Source organism: Fistularia commersonii, chromosome 14, assembly GCF_037954325.1.
Source record: "Fistularia commersonii isolate RoL2024-O1a breed Wild chromosome 14, RoL_Fcom_v1.0, whole genome shotgun sequence".
Lineage (NCBI taxonomy): Eukaryota > Metazoa > Chordata > Actinopteri > Syngnathiformes > Fistulariidae > Fistularia > Fistularia commersonii.
Genome location: NC_141297.1, coordinates 517,575 through 537,209, shown reverse-complemented (window position 1 = coordinate 537,209; position 19,635 = coordinate 517,575). Strand labels below are relative to the sequence as shown.

The following is a 19,635-nucleotide window of genomic DNA, read 5'->3' as shown; positions in this document are numbered from 1 at the left end:
CCTGATGGCCCTGGACACCCTGGGCTTTGCAACCAGCTTCTTCTCTGATGCTCACAGAAGTTGTTGAGATGTTTGCACCGCACGCTTCATTCATCCCCCGTTCTTTGGTTTTGGGCCGAACACTTTCCCCCAGGAGCTCCTCTGTGGAAGAACCTCCAGGAGGGTCTTCAGGGCAGCCTTGGGAGGAAGGCTGAGGTTTCTCTGGTGAAGAATACAGCGTGCGCATGTGTGTGTGTGTGTGTGTGTGTGTGTGTGTCTTTGTCGGTCTTCTGGCCAACTTCTGCAGCCTTAGATGAACACATGAAGACATGGCAGAAAATGTTTCACAGAACGTTTCACACTCTTTGTATCTAAAACCCCCTCAGGACCTCTGACCTTCACAACGCTCACCATCATCGTCTCTGTTCAAGGTAGTGCCTCCATCTGTGTGTGTATGTGTGTGTGTGTGTGTGTGTGTGTGTGTGTGTGTGTGTGTGTGTGCATGGGTGAAAGGGATGAAAGCTGGGATCTTTACTTCTTCATCTGAATTCAAGCCGTACGTCCTGTAGATGCTCCAAGAGTCAGTAGATCCTGGGTGGGAACCGTGGGCCGGAGGATCTCCTGATCAGAAGTCCTCTGGAGCCGGGCCGCGGGCCAGAGCTCGGAGCCGGGACCGGGATCCGTCCTGCTCCGGGAGAAGCTCGGCGAGGGGGTCGCGGTCCGGGATCCGGGCGGAGGAGAAGACCTCGGCTCTGCAGCTGATCTGTGGGGACGGTGGCGGGAAGGTCACGGCTCCTTAGCTGAGGTTTCTGAGAGCCCGTTGAGGAGAAGCACCGTAGACGAGACCGGTAGAGACGTGGCCACGCTGAGGCTTGAATAACGCCAGCCTGGTCGCTCCTCACTCGCATCCACGCCGACGGCGGTGGCTAACAGCCTCTGATCTGGTTAGCATCAGAGCTAACGCTCTGAGAGTCACGTCTCCCTCAGGAGATCCTCACGATCTGAGCAACACCTGTTTCTTTTTTCAAAAGTGGTGAGAAGGATCAGAGGGGATGGAACCCGACCTCCGAGCAGAGCTTGGAGATGGACCTCTAACTTTGCAGCCGCAGCCTGAGGTCGGCCTCGCCAATATCTGACTATTGATCAGCCGCTCCATCAGCAGGGGGTGGAAAGCTGCTAACAGCTGCCGTGTGTGTGTGTGTGTGTGTGTGTGTGTGTGTGTGTGTGTGTGTGTGTGTGTGTGTGTGTGTGTGTGCTTTGACCGCTCAGCAGCCTCCTCTCTTAAATCTCACTCTCCCGTTGGTTTTGTCTCCTGTTCATGGAGTCTGACATGTTTCCCCCCGAGTGCAGCTCAGTGTCTGGTTGCTCCTGCAGGTTCTTCCCTGCGGCCTCATGTCGGGAAGTTCGGTCGGGTCATTCTTTCTCTGTGGCGGCCGATCCGGACCGGCGCCGGGAGGGAGGCGGAGTTACCCCGGCCCGGTCACCCGTCAATCACAGGGTCGCACATGGAGACGCGACCGTTCGGCTACGGATGTCTTTGGCCGTGCAGAAGAATGCGTGAAGGAGCGTGAGCTCTGCACGGAGAGGCCGCCCGGCAGAAGGATTGGACCCGGGAAGCTGCCGCTCGCCGGCGCCGGCGCCGCCCCTCCCTCCGCAGAGACGGTGTCGTTTTGATTGGTGGGCTGGGCGTGTTTCCTTGCGGCCCCGGTGAAGTCATCTGGTATTTATGGAGTCGTAGCCGTCCGGCGTAATTATTCTTGTTTTAATTCTTCTCGGCGGCGGCGGCGTCCTCTCCCTCGAGGAGGGGCTGCACGAGAACCTCTGGGCCTCCAGCGGCCTCCTCCTCCTCCTCCTCCTTCATCTAGACTCAGGCCAACGTGGAGGAAGCCGGGGAGCGTTGGGTCAGCCGGACGGGAGCGTTAATATCCTCTGGACGTGGGTCTGCGCGGTCCAGATAAGATTTTAACCATTTGAGCCCCGAACGGCGTCTGCGTGGGGTCAGCGCCAAAGAGAGGAACCGTGGCGTCGGTGGACCAGAAGGTGTGGGTGTGAGGTTCTGCAAGGGGAGCTCAGGGTCGCTGGCGCTCACGGCCCAACTCCTCCAAAGAACGCCGTGGATTCCTGCATGGGTTCCTGCTCAGCGGGAGACCGGGCTCGCCGCGAGAGCTCGGGGCTGGACCTCCTGGGCTGGACCTCCTGGGCTGGACCTCCTGGGCTGGACCTCCAGAGGCTGGCGGACAGTCACGGTCACCCTCCTGGTGTGAGCCGGACGGCGAGGAGTGATCGGCGCGTGGCGGTTTGCGGTAGAAGGTCCACTTCCATTCAAGCCTGACGACCCATCCTGTGACAGTCGGCGTTCCAACCTGCTGCCACCTGTGGAGACCTGGGAGGTGATGGAACCTCCGCTGCTGCCGATGGGTCTGAGGAGATGCAGGATGGCGATGGGTCTTCCTGAATTCCAGGTGGTCCATATCTGCACGGCATGGGCTCTCCAGGGCGCCATGGATACGAGAGTGCGTTCTTGTATTTCTCATTGTTGTTGTCTCCGAGTAGATCCTTTTCTGGTTGTTATTGTCTCCCAGAAGATTCTCCGTCCACCTCCGGACGCTTCAGGCGTTCCTCCTCCTCTGGGGTTTGCTGACATCGGATTTGTTCCTCTTCAGAAGCCGTGGCACGGTTCTTCCTGATGGCCGTTTGGCAGACGGTGGAAGTGTTTGTAGATGAGCCCTGGTTCAGCGTTGTCACTCCATCCGTCCACACACACACACACACACACACACACCGTGAGCAACCCCTCCTGCATCTCCATGCTTCTCTATGCACATTTTTTGTGTACTTTGTAGACTCATGATGCATGCAGGCTCCAAGGTTTTCATCATGCTGCGCGCACACATACACACACATACACACACACACATACACACACACTCACAAACCTCCTTTTGTTCATTCCAAGTTTGACGGCTCCTTCCTTTCATTCCCGTCTGTGTGAGAAACCAGTTTCTGTTGCTGAGGATGACGAGGAGGTGAGGAATTAATGAACTCCCCGGTGTGTTATCTGAGCGGCTTCTATCTTCTCACCCGACCTCCGATCTCCTCGCACCGCCGTCCATTCAGTGCACGTGTGACAGCCTGTCACTCCAGAGGAGTGATGGAGGGAAGAACCTGCTGACAGGCGTCCTGATCTGACGCTTTCAATGCTTCTGCTTCACAACCCGGCGTGGAAACCTCTGTCCTGCTAATTTTCTGATCCTCATGATCGCGCTGTCTCCTCCCAGACGTCACCGCTCTGTCAGCACGGCGGTTTGGAGTGTGTGTGTGTGTGTGTGTGTGTGTGTGTGTCTGTGTGTGTGTGTGTGTGTGTGTGTGTTTTCACACAAGCCCTCACATTGTTCGTCTTGCGGCCGCAAAAAGGCATTCAAAGGAATATATCCTGCTCATCCTGCGATGGAGATTCATGGACAGATGGTTGGCAGTTTGAGGGCAATGCAATTGGTGCGTGTGTGTGTGTGTGTGTGTGTGTGTGTGTGCGAACCAGATCAATCAGTCGTGAAGAGGTAATTGAATTGGTTCCAAATGGTCACTTGGCTCAGCTTATCTGACCGTTGTGCTGCAGCTAATAATAAGCCAGAGTGGCTAACTGGCAGCGCCACTGCGGCTCAATACACCGATCATTCAGATCTGTGTGTGTGTGTGTGTGTGTGTGTGTGTGTGTGTGTGTGTGTGTGTGTGTGTGTGTGTGTGTGTGTGTGTGTGTGTGTGTGTGTGTGTCTGTCCATTCACAAATGAAGTGATTCTCTGTGATTATTGCTCTTACATTAGAGTTTAATCCAGGGTCTGTCACTCAGCCTAGGATGGTGAGGGATTGACGGCCGTTGGTGAGTTTGACCTTTGACCCCAACGATCAGCAGGGAGAGATGCTGGTCCAGACCTTTCTCTGGTGCTTCACCAAACTGCTGAAGATTCACACTTATGAGGGTAGATGAAGCCCATATCAGGGGCGAGAAGCTGATGGATCACCGAGGAAGTGACCATCTTTTGGTCTTCTTCCTGCTCTTCTTCTCGTTCATGTCGATGCTCCTCCACCTTCTGCCGCAGCTCTGGATTCCTCCAGTCAGGAGGGCCTGAGCTGAAGAACCCGCCGCTGAGAAGGAGTTGCTTCTCCATTGAAGATGTGATCCTCTTGTGTCCCACCAGAGCTCCTGAGATCTTCTCTGTCTGCGAAGCCTCAATGATCTCCTACCCAGGTTCTCCCTGCGCTCTCCTGTGCGACTTCTCTCCAGGTTCTCCGTCCTCCTCCTACAGCGGTGGAAGACCGGCTTGTGTATCGGTGTGACTGTAGGAAGCTGTAGGAAGTGTCTGTGATTGACAGGTGATGTAGCCCCGCCCCCTGGCCAGCCAAAGCCGGGATTGGTCCAGGAAGCCGGAGCTAGACCGACACGGGAAACGGCGGCTTCGGCGTCTGATCCCGGCGGCTCCGGCGGTCGTCGAGCGTCTGCCGTCCGATCGGCTCCCGCTGATGACGGAGTCGGCGGGAAACCCACGGCAGTTATTGATCCCGGGGGGCCGAGATGATCGGCGGCGACGGACGCACGGCTCTGATTGCCACGCCGGCCGTCAGGACTCGCTGAATCATTCAACACAGCTCTTGGGGGAGCTGTCAATCACACCGGCCCCGTGTGTGTGTGTGTGTGTGTGTGTGTGTGTGTGTGTGTGTTGTGTGTGAGGTGTCCATGGAGGTGTCGGTGCTTCCTGCCGATGTTAAATAACGCTCGCCTCATTCTGACAAACACTCTCACATCCTTTAACATCTTCTTAGGATCTCCATGTTTCAGGCAGTCTCCACTTCGTGCCATTCATTCATTGGCTGGGTTTTTGGGGGGGCGGAGCCTGTCCCTGCTGTGACGGGTGGAGGGGCGGAGCTCCCCCGGACCAATAGCAGGCCCCCATGCCGCTCACTGTTATGGAGGGCGGAGAACCTGCAGAGATCCCAGGCAGGAATCGTGAGAAGATGTTAGAAGATGTGAGCTCGGCACTGAAAGATCTACAGATCTTCTCGCCGTGGAGCAGGTGTTCACCTCGGCCCGCCGTGGAGCCCCTCCAAGGGAAGATCAGCGCTCCACGGGATCATCTGGGTCGGGTGCTGGAGGTCCACCCGCTGACGGAGGCGGAGCGCTGCAGATTTATGGGCGTCCTCTCGGCCAAATGAGCCTTTCTTTGAATTTACGAGGTTCTGAGCCTCCGCCGCTCCTCTGCGGACCTCTGCGGTCTGCCAGCGCTGAGCTCTGCTGCATCTCCACCGGGAAGGTCCAGGACCACGCTCACCCACCCCGACGGGATCGGTTCATCTGAGGCAAAGCTGCTAGGGAAGAAGATGTCTCCCGAAAAGACCTGGAGATCAGGAATGGATGACCTCAGAATGAAAATAAGTTAGAAGACGTGGGGACAGTGGAGCAGAGGTCAGCTCCTCCTCGCAGCCAGAAGGTCCCTGGTTGGATTCCCTCAGGATGTCCTCCTGTGTGGAGCCTCCATGTTCTCCACGTGCCCACATGGGGTTCCTCAGGGTTCTCCGGGTTCCTCCCGCAGTCCAAACACGTGCAGGAGGTTCGGTGCGGATGAGAGGGTGAAGGTTGAAGGTCTCCACATGTGACCCCCTGATGGACAGGCCACCCGTCCACGTTCTGCCGCTGGACTCAGCGAGGACGGGCTGAAGGCAGATGGAGGTCACCTCAGAGAGAGCAGATGGAGACCCAGAGCTCCTTCTGTCCTCCTCCAGGGGAGCTCCTCTAACCTCTCTCTTCTGGAGGGCTTCCTCTTCCCAGGACCGTGGGGAGGCACGCTGCTGCCGGGAGGCCAGCAGGACCACGAAACTTCTGCAGAAGGTTTAGACCTGCAGTTATTGTTCATGGAGATGGATGGATGGAAGGATGGATGCAGTAATAATGTGGGACATCACATGAGCTGCACTGAGTTTCTTTGTCTCCACTGATGCATGTTATTAGTGTGTTGCCTGCAGGTGAAACACACACACACACACACACACACACACACACACACACACACACACACTTCCTCTCTGGTTCATGCAGACCTCTCCCAGGCCGAGGTCCTGAGGTGTGTGAGCGCTGTGCTCGGAGCCTGGGAACCCATCCACTCTCATCTGTCTCTGCAAGTCTGAGTGTGTGTGTGTGTGTGTGTGTGTGTGTGTGTGTGTGTGTGTGTGTGTGTGTGTGTGTGTGTGTGTGTGTGTGTGCATTCCAGTGAGAAATAGTGGAGGTGGCTCTTGGTCTTCAAGCGTCTCTTTCCCTGAAGCCTTCCTCGATTCCCCTCCTTGACTCCACGGAGGCCTTCCCTGTCTTATTATGGGATGGATCTCAGCCTGTCTCGTGGCCTCAGGTTGCCGCGGTGACAGAGCTCCTCCTCAACCAATCACAAAGATGTTAGCCCCGCCTCCTCCTCCTGCGTGGTCTAGATGTTTGAGAGTGTGAATGGTTGGATGGAGGAGGAGCTTCCTGAGGAGAAGGAGTCTCCTTCTCAGACCCAAACCCCTCCCAGAGGTTGTCCTCCATCTGGATGGAGAAGGTACACCTTCGCCGTCCCTCTGCTGCGTTTCCATGCCGACGCCACCTAAAGCGAATAGGAAGTAGTGTCGGTGACCTTCGACCCTGTGAACCCGGCGCCGCTGTGTTTGCACGGGTGATTGATGGCGCTGTGTGTTCGTGTGTGTGTGTGTGTTCATGTGTCTACCTGTGTTTGTGTGTTGGTGTGTTTGTGTGTCTGTCTTCTGCTGGTGTGCAGTCAGGAGGCCGTGTCTCCATCATGGAGGAGAACCTCCATCCACACCTCCACTCAAAGCTCTCCACACCTGCATGGAAAAGACATTATTATGATTCCTCTCCCTCTCGGACCGTCTCGTCACACACACTCTGCTCTCCTCACCCTCACACTCCTCCACCGGGACACTGACGCTCTCCGACCTTCTCCTCCTGCCTGGACCTGCTGGTACTTTGAGGCTGCAGGAGGAAGGTGGAGAACCTGGACGGCCCAGGCAGGAGAACCACGGAGAACCACCGAGAACCAGCAGGAAAAAAACACTAGAACTTGTTTGCTTTGAAATTGAAGACGGGCAGATGAATGCCAATCATTTCTTACACACACACACACACACACACACACACACACACACACACACGCGCGCACACACACGCACACAGTGGACTTTCTGACAGGTGAACTGCAGCTTCTCATCTGACATTTCCCTGTGTCTTCTTTCACCTCCATCATCCCTCCATCCTGACTGTTACCTGGTGAAACCACAGAATGCTAAAGTGTGTGTGTGTGTGTGTGTGTGTGTGTGTGTGTGTGTGTGTGTGTGTGTGTGTGTGTGTGTGTGTGTTTCCATTCCAGTGCTGGTTCCTGCAGTATTTCTTTTGTCATTTTGTGCTTTTTCATTTTCCCCAAACCATCGTTCCTTCATTCATCCTGCATGTGTTGGACTGTGGGAGGAACCCGGAGAACCCGGAGAACCTGGAGAACCTGGAGAACCCCACATGGAGACTCCACACAGGAACCTTCTCCGTGTGTCTGTGGGTGTTTGGATCTCCCTGGAGAGGAAGGGCTCCTTCTGAAGGCCTCAAAGGCTGAGGGTAGAGAAGATCTTCTCCTGTCCTCCTGCTTGGAGCTGATGTTCCTCTGCTTTGCTGGAAGAAGGTGAACTTTGGAGAGAAGACGAGGCTGGAAGCACAGAAGCAGGCAGAAGGTGTTTGAGGTTTTAAGAATAGAGACTCCGTCTGTGGCGTCTGGTGAAAAGCCAGACGCCACTTCTGAATAGAAGTCCTGCGGCCCGCCTTCTTGAAGGCCTGCCTTCTTGAAGGCCTGCTGGTTCCTCAGGGTTCCTCCAGTCAAAGTCCCTGCAGAAGAATCCCCTCAGCTTTGATCTTCTGAGGAAGGAAACCCGTTCCCGCGGTCCCGTTGGGGTTGGTCCGCCTGGTCTGGAGGAGGATCTCACCGCGGTTGGAGGCGGAGCTCCGATGGGAGGCCGGCGGTGGACCTCGGCGGTGGACCTCGGCGGTGGACCTCGGCCGCGGCGTCTACGTGATGATCGGTGGATTCAAACCCGCTACATCATGCCGATGGATTCATCTGGATGAAGGAGCAGGCTTTGATAACGGCTATAGAAACATGATTTGCTCCTCATGCTTTCCCTGGAATCTCCTCCTGGTCCTGAGGAGAGCCTGCAGACGTGGCGTCTCCTCCTGCAGACTCAATATTTCATGTCTCCTCCTTTTTTAAAACCTCCTTCCTGTTTTCTATGTCGTCCACGCATCTCCTTGTGTTTTATTTATCAATCCCTTCCTCGGACCTCCTCCTCCTTCTCTGCGGGTGAGCAGGACCTCCTCCATCCAGACATCACCGACGTGATCAGAACAAATGACCTTCTTCATCTTTAATGACCGAGGAGGAGCAGATTCAGTCGGATGGCTCAGATCTTTATTTCTATTAGTTTCAGTCAGTTCTCCACGTTCTCCAGTCTGGGTTCTCCATGTTTTCCACCCTGAGTTCTCCATGTTCTCCAGCCTGGGTTCTCCATGTTCTCCAGCCTGGGTTTTCCATGTTCTCCAGCCTGGGTTCTCCATGTTCGCCTGCCTTGTTGCTCCATGTTCTCCAGCCTGGGTTCTCCATGTTCTCCAGCCTGGGATCTCCTCAGGCCCCCCATGTTCCTCCGGTGGTCCAGAGCCAGTCAGCAGCTCCACCGAAGCGTCTGATTGGTCCGTAGGTGTGGATGAGAGGATGAATGACAGCTGAGCGTTTGATTGACAGCTGAGCTGCCCGGGTCTGACCCCGCCCCCCGCCCAGGGACGGCCGTGATTGGCCGCCCGTGGCGCCGTCCTTCGAGCGGGTCGGCCGTACGGATGAAGGCGGCCGGTTCGGACTCGGCCTCCAGATCCAGCAGAAGGGCCCGACGTCAGAAGATCCGGTTCTCCCTCCCGATCGGAGACGAGTCCGGAACGGCGGGAAGCGGGAACAGGAAATTGACTTTGGTGCGAAGCGGCGAGGAGCCGAGCCGGCGGCGCCCGCGGGAATTAAGATATGAGGCGAGGAAGAGGAGCAGAGAGACGCCGGGAACGGCGAATAATTAAGATGAGTCGTTTCAGATTAAAAGACGGAGGCGACGGCGGCGGCGCCGGACGAAGCGGAGAGAGGCGGAGCTATGGAAGCGGCCGCGGCCGGGACCCCGCGGGGTCACGGGGTCGTGGTGGCGAGCGGCGCTGAAGAACGGGCGGAAAAGGAAATCCAAATGACGTGATGATCATCTCGTCGCTTCTAGACTGTTGTTTTGAAGGCGGGAGGAGCGAACGGGAAAACGCAAGGAAGACTCGTGGCTGCAGAGCGCCGGCGCCACTTCCTGTCCGACCACGACCCGCACGGGCGCCGCCAGGCTCGACCACGGCTCCTCCAGAGTCCACCTGGGGGAGCAGGTCCATTGGTCCTTCAAACACCACCAGTTAATGTCCACTGAGCTGCAGCTCTGTGTGGTTGACAGGTCAGAAACACACACACACACACTCACACACACACACACACACACACACACACTCACGTGCGAAGGGTTGGTTGCCGTCGGTGACATTACAAAGGTCCCGGTGGAGATGTGCCGTGCCTCAGCCCAGGGCGGTCTGCTGTTTAAGCACTTTCACAGCTGCTGCACACACACACACACACACACACACACACACACACCTCCCTCTCTCGTCCCCTCGGCCTCTTCATCCTCCGATCTTCTCACCTCCACCTGATGCCATCTGGTTCCTCCTCTCCACGCCCTCACCAGCCCCCGTCACTCTCCACCTCTGCTTCCAAACAGAGACGTTCTTTCTGAACCCTGGAAGGTTCCAGAAGGTCAGGAGGAAGATCTGGAGCAGGAAACCTCCTCGGGTTGCTCATCGCCAGGCAGACGTTTTTCTCGTCGGAGCTGAAAAATGGCGACTGTCAGTCAACAGATTGTTCCTGTTCGGGTGATCAATGTCCCGCCTCCTCGCCGCCGCCGCCGTGCAGCACCTGCAAGCGTAAACAAGAAGCGCGGGATGGTGGCGCCGCTCAGGGAGATGTCTGGACCAAAACTCACAACACAGCAGAAGCTTTGCTGCAACACACACACACACACACACACACACACACAGGAACGTCACGCATGAATTCCATGAAAGTCAAAGCTGGAACCCAGAAGCTGCCAGGAAGCATCTGATTGGACGCCGATGAGGCGCTGAAAAGACCCAGGAACCAACCGGTGGAGGGAAAGCAGGAAACGGCTATTTGATTAGAATGGTAACATCAAACACACACACACACACACACACACACACACACCACTGAGCTGTATTTGAGATCCTCCCACCCTGAAGGCTCCTCGGAGCTCCTCAGATCCTGATGAAGAGGAGCAGCAGCTCCTGCCGGGCGGCTCAGGAAACCCTTTTGATTGTGATCTGACGCTCCGGTCGGTCTGCACACACACCGTGCACGTTAACACACTCACCCGTCAGGAGGCCCTGGGTGTGTGTGTATGTGTGTGTGTGTGTGTGTGTGTGTGCAAATGTATTTGCATTACAGATATCTAATATTATCTTTTATACACATGCATTCTTTAGTGTGTGTGTGTGTGTGTGTGTGTGTGTGCTAATTTGGAGTTAATCTGCAGTATGAGTGTGTGTATGCATATCCTAAATATATAAATGCCTCTCGCCATGAGTGTGTCTTGATGTTGGCATGCGTTGCCGTGCGGCGGCGGGCAGGAAGTGTGTCTGCAGAAGGCTGGAAGCTCTGGCAGGGAGGAGAACATCTCATGGAGAAACACAAACAGGAGAGACATGGAGAGGAGAAACTGGAGCAGGAAGATGAACTGTGAAAAGACCACGCTGTGTGTGTGTGTGTGGATGTGTGTGTGTGTGTGTGTGTGTGCGTGCGTGCGTGCGCACGAGCACACGCCTCGGTGTGTTTGAAAGATGAAGTGGAGTAGACTGGAGAACAGAGAAGACACAACTGAATGAAAGATACAGTGGATGGAGTGATGACGTGTGTGTGTGTGTGTGTGTGTGTGTGTGTGTGTGTGTGTGTGTGTGTGTCAGTGCTGACAGTAGAGTATTGCTCGCCAGGAGTCACATTCTTTTTGAAAATGTCACTGTTTGACCCCTGAGCTCACACACACACACACACACACACACACACACACACACACACACACACACACACACACTTCACAGTGTGAGCAGATGCTGTGTGAAGCAGGAAAGTGTTCTTGAAGGAGGAGCTCGCTGTGGTTGTGTTGGTTGCAGCAGATCTTCCTTCTCTGAACCACGTGAGCTCCTCCTCATCTGGAGAAGATCTTCTTTGGTGACGATTCAGTGGAAGCATCTCCGTCCTTCTGGACGGGAGCCTCTGGGTTCGGCCTGAAGAGTCCTCCAGAAGGTCTTCGAGGCTTCTCATCTGGCTTGGAGGACGGTGGTGGTGAGATTCCCCTCAGGAGAGAGGAGGACGGAGAGGATGGGGAAGGACACTGTGTAAGATGTGCTGGAGGTAAAGCCTCGCTGAGATGGTGTGGACATGGACAGAGGAGGGATGGAGAAGATCTGGGTAGGAGGTCTAGAGGAGGAGCAAAGAGGAGGTTCATGGATGGAGAGACGAGGAGAGGAACGTTGACGGTGTGGAGGAGAAGGTTGGTTGGACGGAGGCGGGTGGATCTGGAGTTAGATGGAAGGAGGCTCCTGAGAAGGTGATGTGGAAGCCGTTCATTCAAACAGGCTGAGCTGGTGTCTGTCTTCATGTCTTGGTGTCTTTGTGTCTTCATGTCTTGGTGTCTGTCCGGGCCTCGAGCCTCGGCGTGGTGGACCGGCTTGAAGAAGCGCCTCGGGCCGCACGCGGACTCTGGATGTAGATCTTGGACGAAGTGCGTCGCAGATATCGGTGTCTTCATGGATGGATGGATGAATGAGACGTAAAGGAAGTGTTCTCCAGGGCCGCCGCACGAAGCCTGCTTCGCTCCGAGACGCCGTCCGTGAAGTTTCTCCTCTCGGTTTCACGGCGGGCTGGAAAACGGCCTTTGGTTTGAGGAGGTCCTTCAACGTTCCTCCAACATCTCGCGGCCTTTTCACAAAGCACTCGCTTTTCTTCTGACGGAATGAAGTGTTGGGACGTCGCTCGGCAAACACCAACGCAGCCGTCACTCTGTCAGCCACCACAAAGAACTACAACCCACCTCACCCGCTCGGAGATACACACACACACACACACACACACACACACACACACACACACACACACACACACACACACACACACACACTCCAGAGAGTTGAGTCATAGAATGGGAGGAGTGACAGTCAGAAAGATGGATGGATGAAACAATCAAAATCAATGGGCTGTGTGTGTGTGTGTGTGTGTGTGTGTGTGTGTGTGTGTGTGTGTGTGTGTGTGTGTGTGTGTGTGTGTGTGTGTGTGTGTGCGCGCGTGGCTAAAGTGCACAAACTTGAAATAGTCCAGGTGTTTTAGCTCTTAATATTTTCTTTTTAGTTACAACTGTCAGTGCACGTGCAAACACCAACAAGCGCACACACACACACACACACACAAACACACACACACACACACAATCCATCAAGTCTATCCACTTCTTGAATTGTCAGGATTATAAGACCAAACATAAATAAATGTAAGACATGAAGTTGGACCAGCATCGTCAGGTGTGAGGGGGCGGGGCTTGTGATGTTAAAGTGGGCGGGGCTTGTGATGCTGAAGTGGGCGGGGCTTGTGTCTCACATTCGTTCCTTGGTTTCTTCCGCCGCTCATGGCTTCAAAATGTACGTTTTGCAGTTGCCATGGCAACCGCGGTGTCTATTCTCCTCCCACCGCCTCATTCCCGTTTCCAGCTGGCTCCGTGATCGCCTCCTCTGATTGGTTGTTCCACCGTGCGCTCCCTCCTCCGGTTGGCTGTTCCGTCTTATCTTCTCTCACTCCGATCGGCCGTTGGCTGCCGTCGGTGTCACTCCGTTCCGATTGGTCGACACGGAGGTCGCAGACCCTCTGCGGCCAATCGGGATGTTCTTTCAAAATAGTGGATTCTGGAGGCAGGAAGAGGAAGAAGCAGAGGAGGAAGTGTGGTCCTCCTCCTCCTGTCCCCTGACAGATGGTCCAGGCTGGAGATGGAGACCCTCAGAAGGTGTTGGCAAGGAGAACCGTCCAGAACCACAGCAGAACCTGGACCGACTTTGTGACGCCTTTAAACCCGGTGCAGATGTTTCACCTCCACGTCCGTCACCCGACCCGTGGACGCTCTGCCTCCTCGTCCCGCGGACCTTAGAGGGTCTGGAGGACCTTCTCGTGTCCTCAGGTCCAGGAATCATCTGAGCTTCTTCTCCTTCCCCCTGAAACAGCCTCTTCTCTCCTTTTGAAAATCTAAAATGGGTTTTCTAACGACTTCCAGCATCCTCATGATTGCTTTATTCACACACACACACACACACACACACACACACACACACACACACACACACACACACACACACACACACACACTCCTCCCCCCCGACACACTGGAGTGTGTTCTGCCTGCATTCATGGTGTGTGTCGGCTCATTAGCAGCATTCAGTCTTATTATTGGAGCGGCAGCTGCCACACTGATAAGAAGCACCACGCCACTGCGTGCGTGTGTGTGTGTGTGGGGGTGTGTATGTGTGTGTGTGTGCATGTATGCGTGTGTGTGCGTGCGTGCGTGTGTGTGTGAGTGTTGGACGTTGAAGACCAGGAGGAGGTGGAGTGTGTGTAAAGGAGCGGGAAGAGAAAACGCTTAAAGAGTTCACCACGGCCGCTGCTTGGGTTTCTCCACGGTTCCTCCGCCACCTTCTTTCTCCTCCATTCCATCTCCCAAATTAGAAACCCTCCTCTTCCTCTTCCTCCTCTTCCTCTTCATCCTCTTCCTCTTCCTCCTCTTCCTCTTCATCCTCCTCTGGAAGTCGGGCGAGGAGACGTCGTTTAAACCTCCAGCTGAGATTTGGCCAGATTTCCTCAGACGGGCCGCCGTTACCCGGGAAACTCTGCGGCGAACCACCCGGCAGAGGGCAAAACGGTGGGAAGATATTTGGGAAAACATGACAAAGTTCCTGGAACAATCTGAGCAGATGGTGTAGTGAGGAGGGTTCCAGGGGTTCCAGGGGTTCCAGGGGTCCAACAGAAGGACGAAGATCACTCCTCTGGTTGGATCTCTGAGCTCCTCCATGTCTGTCGACGTGCTGCTGAGCGAGACGCTGAACCCTCACCGATCTCGGGAAGGTCAGACGGCTGATGTTCTGCATGAAGAGCCGGATGTTGGACGTCTGCTTCTTCTTCTGACCTTCTGGGGTGAATGTGAGGTGGCTGGTGGAGACGACCATCTGTCCAGGCAGAAGGTTGGAGGTTCAACTCCAGGGTCTGGTTAGCACCTGGCATGACAGCTCCGCCTCCATCAATTTGTGTGTGTGTGTGTGTGTGTGTGTGTGTGTGTGTGTGTGTGTGTGTGTGTGTGTGTGTGTGTGCAAGCACTGAAAGGGTTCCATAAGTGGAGACCGTTTGATAGTCAAGATGTTCAGGGACGGATTTCTTCTAAAATGGCATCATGGGTTTCAGGGTTCCCTTCTGGAGGTCTGTGAGGCCTCCTGGTCTGTGAAGGTTCAGCAGGTCCTCCTGGGCCTCCACCAGACACTTTCTCGTTTCCCCGAAACAAAGAATCTTCAGTGTTCTGGAAAAAAGGCACCGCGAGTGTGAAAGCTGCGCTCCAAGTTTGGCTGGTGATGATCCTTGTTGGCTGGGAAGATCTGCAGCCACCTCAGATGGCCTGAGGACGGCTCTCCGTACACACACACATATATGTGTGTGTGTGTGTGTGTGTGTGTGTGTGTGTGTGTGTGTGTGTGTGTGTGTGTGTGTGTGTGTGTGTGCGTGCGCACAAACATGTAGATCCTGCACACGTGCACAGGACAATCACCAGCAGCTTTGCGCTCGCCGCAGCCCGTCCGAGTCACGGAGGAAGGTGTGTGTGTTGGTGTGTGTGTGGTGGTGGTGTGTGTGTGTTGGTGTGTGTGTGGTGGTGTGTTCGGGTCCCCGCAGGCCGGGCGCTGCAGGTTGAGCGCCGCGGCCCATTTGAGGTGAATATAAATGAGAGATGTGGGTCGGTCGCCATAGCGACCAGGCGGAATAAAGTGACATTTTGGCGTCGCTCGGAGCCAGAACGAGACGGAGCGACGACGCCGGCGAAGACGGCCGACCGTTTTCAAGCGGCGCCATCAGAGCGTCTTCGCCGTCTTCGGCGTCTTCGGCGCTGCGAGCCGCGTGATGCACAACATCAACCCCAAACATCTGACGCCTCACCAGACTTAACAGCAGATTTTAGATCCTCACGGGAAACGCCGGGATTCTGAGGCCGTGGCGTCTTTAAGGTGGCGAGGACCTGCTCTGCTCCCGTTCCCTTCGCCGCCTCCGGACCCGGCTTTCCACTCCCTTCCCGGTCGTTGGCTGGTTTGCCGGCTCTTCAACACCTTCTGCTTATTTCTTACGAGTTCACGGACGTTTCTGGCGACGCCGCGTTGTTTCCTGCATTTAAGAAAATCGCCGCTGATTTTGAATGAGCTTCTCTGCCACGTTCAGATGCACCGCAAGTTATTCCCGTTCCGCTCCCATGGCTTTCTTAAATGTTTTGTTTAGTTGTTTATTCGAAGCGGTTTAGGTTTTCGGCGGTTCCACCTGAGGTTCCTCCTCTCTGCCGGGGTCACCCAGGGCTCTCCGGCTCCTCGCCGGGGCTCCTTACGTTCCTCATCTACTCTGATGCAGATCCATAAACACATCGACCTTCTTGGCTCCGCGGACGACGGCGGCTCCAGATCCGCCCCGGACCCCGTTCTTCGCTTCCGCCTCCCGGCCGTCGGGCTTCTCCTCCGACGCTCTGAAACTTCACGCCCACAAAAACCGAAGTTCTTCCTCCACCAGAGTTTCCCCCTCGACACGGAGAAGTCCTCCACCCTTCCTCCGCTCGGGTTGAGAGTCTGGGCCTTCCTTCTTCTGCCGCCTGTTTGTTTTTAGCTTTTATTTTGACATTTTCAAGGGTCTGACTGTAAGCTCATCCCTCCGCCGGTCGCAGCGATCCTCCGCGGTGTGTTTCCAGGCGCCGGCAGAATGTGCCGGGGAAAATATAAATACATAAATAAAACAGGCCGAACCAAACGGGAGGCGAGGCGGCGGCTGTGGGCGTGAAAGACTGTTTGCGTTGCCACTGATCTCGCGACGCGGCAGATAACGGAGAGAATTTCCCTCCAGTGCCTCCTTTTTCCTTCCTCTCATCTCTGTGTGTTTATGGAGAACGTTCACCGAGCCTCAGGACGACTTCTCCTTTTTTTTTCCTCCCTTTCTTCTTTTCCTCCCGACATGAAACAGCGCGAGCTCACATGGACCCGACACCTCGGGAGGATTAGCACTAATTGCGAGCTCTCCGGAGGCAGCGCTGCGTTCGAGGCAGCGAGCGTGTGGGAGAAAAGGCTTCTCAGACAGCAGAAATACCACCACCGCCAGAAAAAGATTTTCAGTGTGACTTTTTTTTTTTAAACTGGATTCTGGAGCGAGCGGAAGCTCATCTCTGATTTGCTGCCAAAATCAGAGAAACGAGGATTATTTATTTAGATGTATATTTACTTATTTACTTACTTACTTGCTTACATTTGTGTTGGCCCTGTGATTGGTCCAGAGTGATCGGCGCTTCCCGGCCAATGGCGGCTTAGAAAGCCTTGCACCCCATCCAACTGCAGGACAGCAATGTAGAGAATGAATGAATGAATGAATGAATGAATGTGTGGATGTAGGGATCAGCCAATCAAAAGCCTTCCTTCTCCAACTAGAGCTGACCGGGGTTCTTCTCCACGGCGTTCCTGCTCCTTCCTCCTGTATCAGCCCATTGCTGGTCAGGAGCTCCACGTTCTCAGGTTCTCATCAACCGTTGGTTTGGTTTTCAGCCGTTGCTTGAAGCCCCTCCTTCCCTCCTTCCTGCCGCCATGGTTTCTCTTTGTGAGGTTCTCACTAAACGCTGATCTGCGAGAAGAAACCAGCCGCACAGACGAGTCTGAACAACGTTCTTCCATGAAAACCCAACACCGTCGAACAGATGACGTGACCGAAGACCCAGGGTTTCTTTGTCCAAAGATCCAAACCCGTCAGAAGGATCGTTCCTGTGGATTTTTAATTATCATATATCCTCGTTATTTCCTCCAGTTTGCGCCGCTTGCATTTCTATCAGTTCACATGTTGACCTGAAGGGGGCGCTGCTCTCGCTGCTTCACCACAGACCATGAAGAATTCATGGAGAACTTCACAAGAGCACCCCCCCCCCCCAAAGCCCCACGTTGGTTCAGTCTGCATTTATTGGCCCAAAGGGCGCCTGCATCAGGCAGGGGATGGAGTGTGTACACACACACACACACACACACACACACACACACACACACACCCATCCCTGTCGCTCCTGCTCTCCTCTGAATTTCCACCATCATTCAAAGACACAGCTTAAAATAACACTTTCCCTCTCATTTGCTCACAGACTGTCTCACAGCACATGCGCTCATGCACACACACACACACACACACACATACGTGCACGCACACAAGCTGACACACAGCGCAGTTGAGTGGCTATGTGGGACAGCAGCTTGGGGATAGACAACTGATTCACTTTGAGTGGCACATGGATATTAATAGCAATTGTGTGTGTGTGTGTGTGTGTGTGTGTGTGTGTGTGTGTGTGTGTGTGTGTGTGCGTGTGTGTGCGTGCGTGCGTGTGATTGCACGTGTGTGTGTGTGTGTGTGTGTGTGTGTGTGTGTGTATGTGTGTGTATGTGTGTGTGTGCAGGTGATTTGGGCTGATTTCATATTGGATATATGTCTTGTACCTTTAAATGTTGTCTATCATGGATAAATGTAATTAAACAGAAGACAGTGTGTGTGTGTGTGTGTGTGTGTGTGTGTGTGTGTGTGTGTGTGTGTGTGTGTGTGTGTGAGAGCCTGTGATCGGCAGTAAAAAAGCCTGTGTTTGTTTCCATGCTGCCTCATGTCTGCGTAACCATGGTAGCGATGCATTGGGGAAAGCTATATTATTGGACAGTGAGTCCCAGACACACACACACACACACACACACACACACACACAGACAAACTGATTGTTCTTCACTCAGATGGTTCCACCTGCTGGCAAACATCATTATAAAGTAAGAACTTCTGGACTTGAACCTTCAATCTTTGATTCCATGAGTGGTTTGAAGGAACCTCCCGGGGATTTAAAGGGCAGCCATCTTGGAACCTTCCAGACGGGGTTGCCACGGCAACATGCTCAGCATGACATCCGTTCCTTAGTGATGCGCGCCGTTGTCGGCGCGTTTTGGTGCCGTGGGCTCTCTTGTGGGACCCGTTTCCATGGCAATCACACAGCGCTTCTTTCAAAAAGCTCCATGAGCACGCCGGACCAGAGGGGCTGCAGTAGAACCTCCGGGCCAGCAGGGGGCAGTGGAGCTCTGGGAGGACCCGCGGTGTTGGGACACTTCCTGTCTGGGCGCCATGGCAACACGGAGCAGGAGGAATTACTGCTGCTCCCGACCGGGAGGGGCCCTGCCAACAGAAGGTGGACTGGAAATCACTGTTGTCCAAGTACTCCAGGGCACTCCAAGTGCCCCTGAATACTCTTGAGTACTCTTGAGTACTCCAGGGGAGTCCAAGTACTTCTGAGTACTCCAGAGTACTCCAGGGTAATCCCAGTACTTCTGAGTACTCCAGAGTACTCCAGGGCAGTCCAAGTACTTCTGAGTACTCCAGAGTACTCCAGGGCAGTCCAGAGTACTCCAGGGTAGTCCAGAGTACTCCAGGGTAGTCCCAGTACTTCTGAGTACTCCAGAGTACTCCAGGGCAGTCCCAATACTCCAGAGTACTCCAGGGCAGTCCAGAGTACTCCAGGGCAGTCCAAGTACTCCAGAGTACTCCAGAGTACTCCAGGGCAGTCCAGAGTACTCCAGGGCAGTCCAAGTGCTCCAGAGTATTCCATTGTAACCGTTCACCTTCTCATCCTGCGTCTGGCTCCTGTAGTCAGTGGTCCCCATCCTTCCCCATCCTTTTGATCACAGCAGACCGGTCAACCCTTGACAATTTTACTGCGGTCCGGGGGGTTCACGTAGATTGTTCATATCGCAAATATAATAATACGTGAACGTGAATCCTCTGTGTACTCGGACGCAACTTTATGAGCGGTTGCCTCGTAACATCGCACCAACAGTATAACATGAGTATATCCAAGGCTCCATTGCCTCATTAGAGCCGGTCGCTGCATATTATGCAGAGCCGGCTCGGTCTGTGGGAATCAAACTTCTGGTGTCGTCTGTTAAAAGCTTTCTTTTTCTTGGAGGTTGTAGGCTCTTCTTCTGTCGCTTCACTGGGCCTTTTCCCCTTCGAAAAGAAACCTTCCAAAGACCTCCGTTTTTTACTCCTCTTGTTTGCTTCTGGCTTACATTTTTGGCGCTCATCTGCTCTTTTTTCAAAATGAAAGATTTTTCAAAATACTGATTGTTCAGACTCAGATAATAAATCCAACGGAAATAATTGAATATA

At 54.4% G+C, this 19,635-nt stretch overlaps 1 protein-coding gene across 1 annotated transcript in view; it reads left to right on the top strand.

Moving 5' to 3' along the window:
* The window catches only part of LOC147226785 (XK-related protein 7-like), a 34,383-nt gene that overhangs the window by 1,438 nt on the left and 13,310 nt on the right, over positions 1-19,635 (top strand). The window lies entirely within an intron of this gene.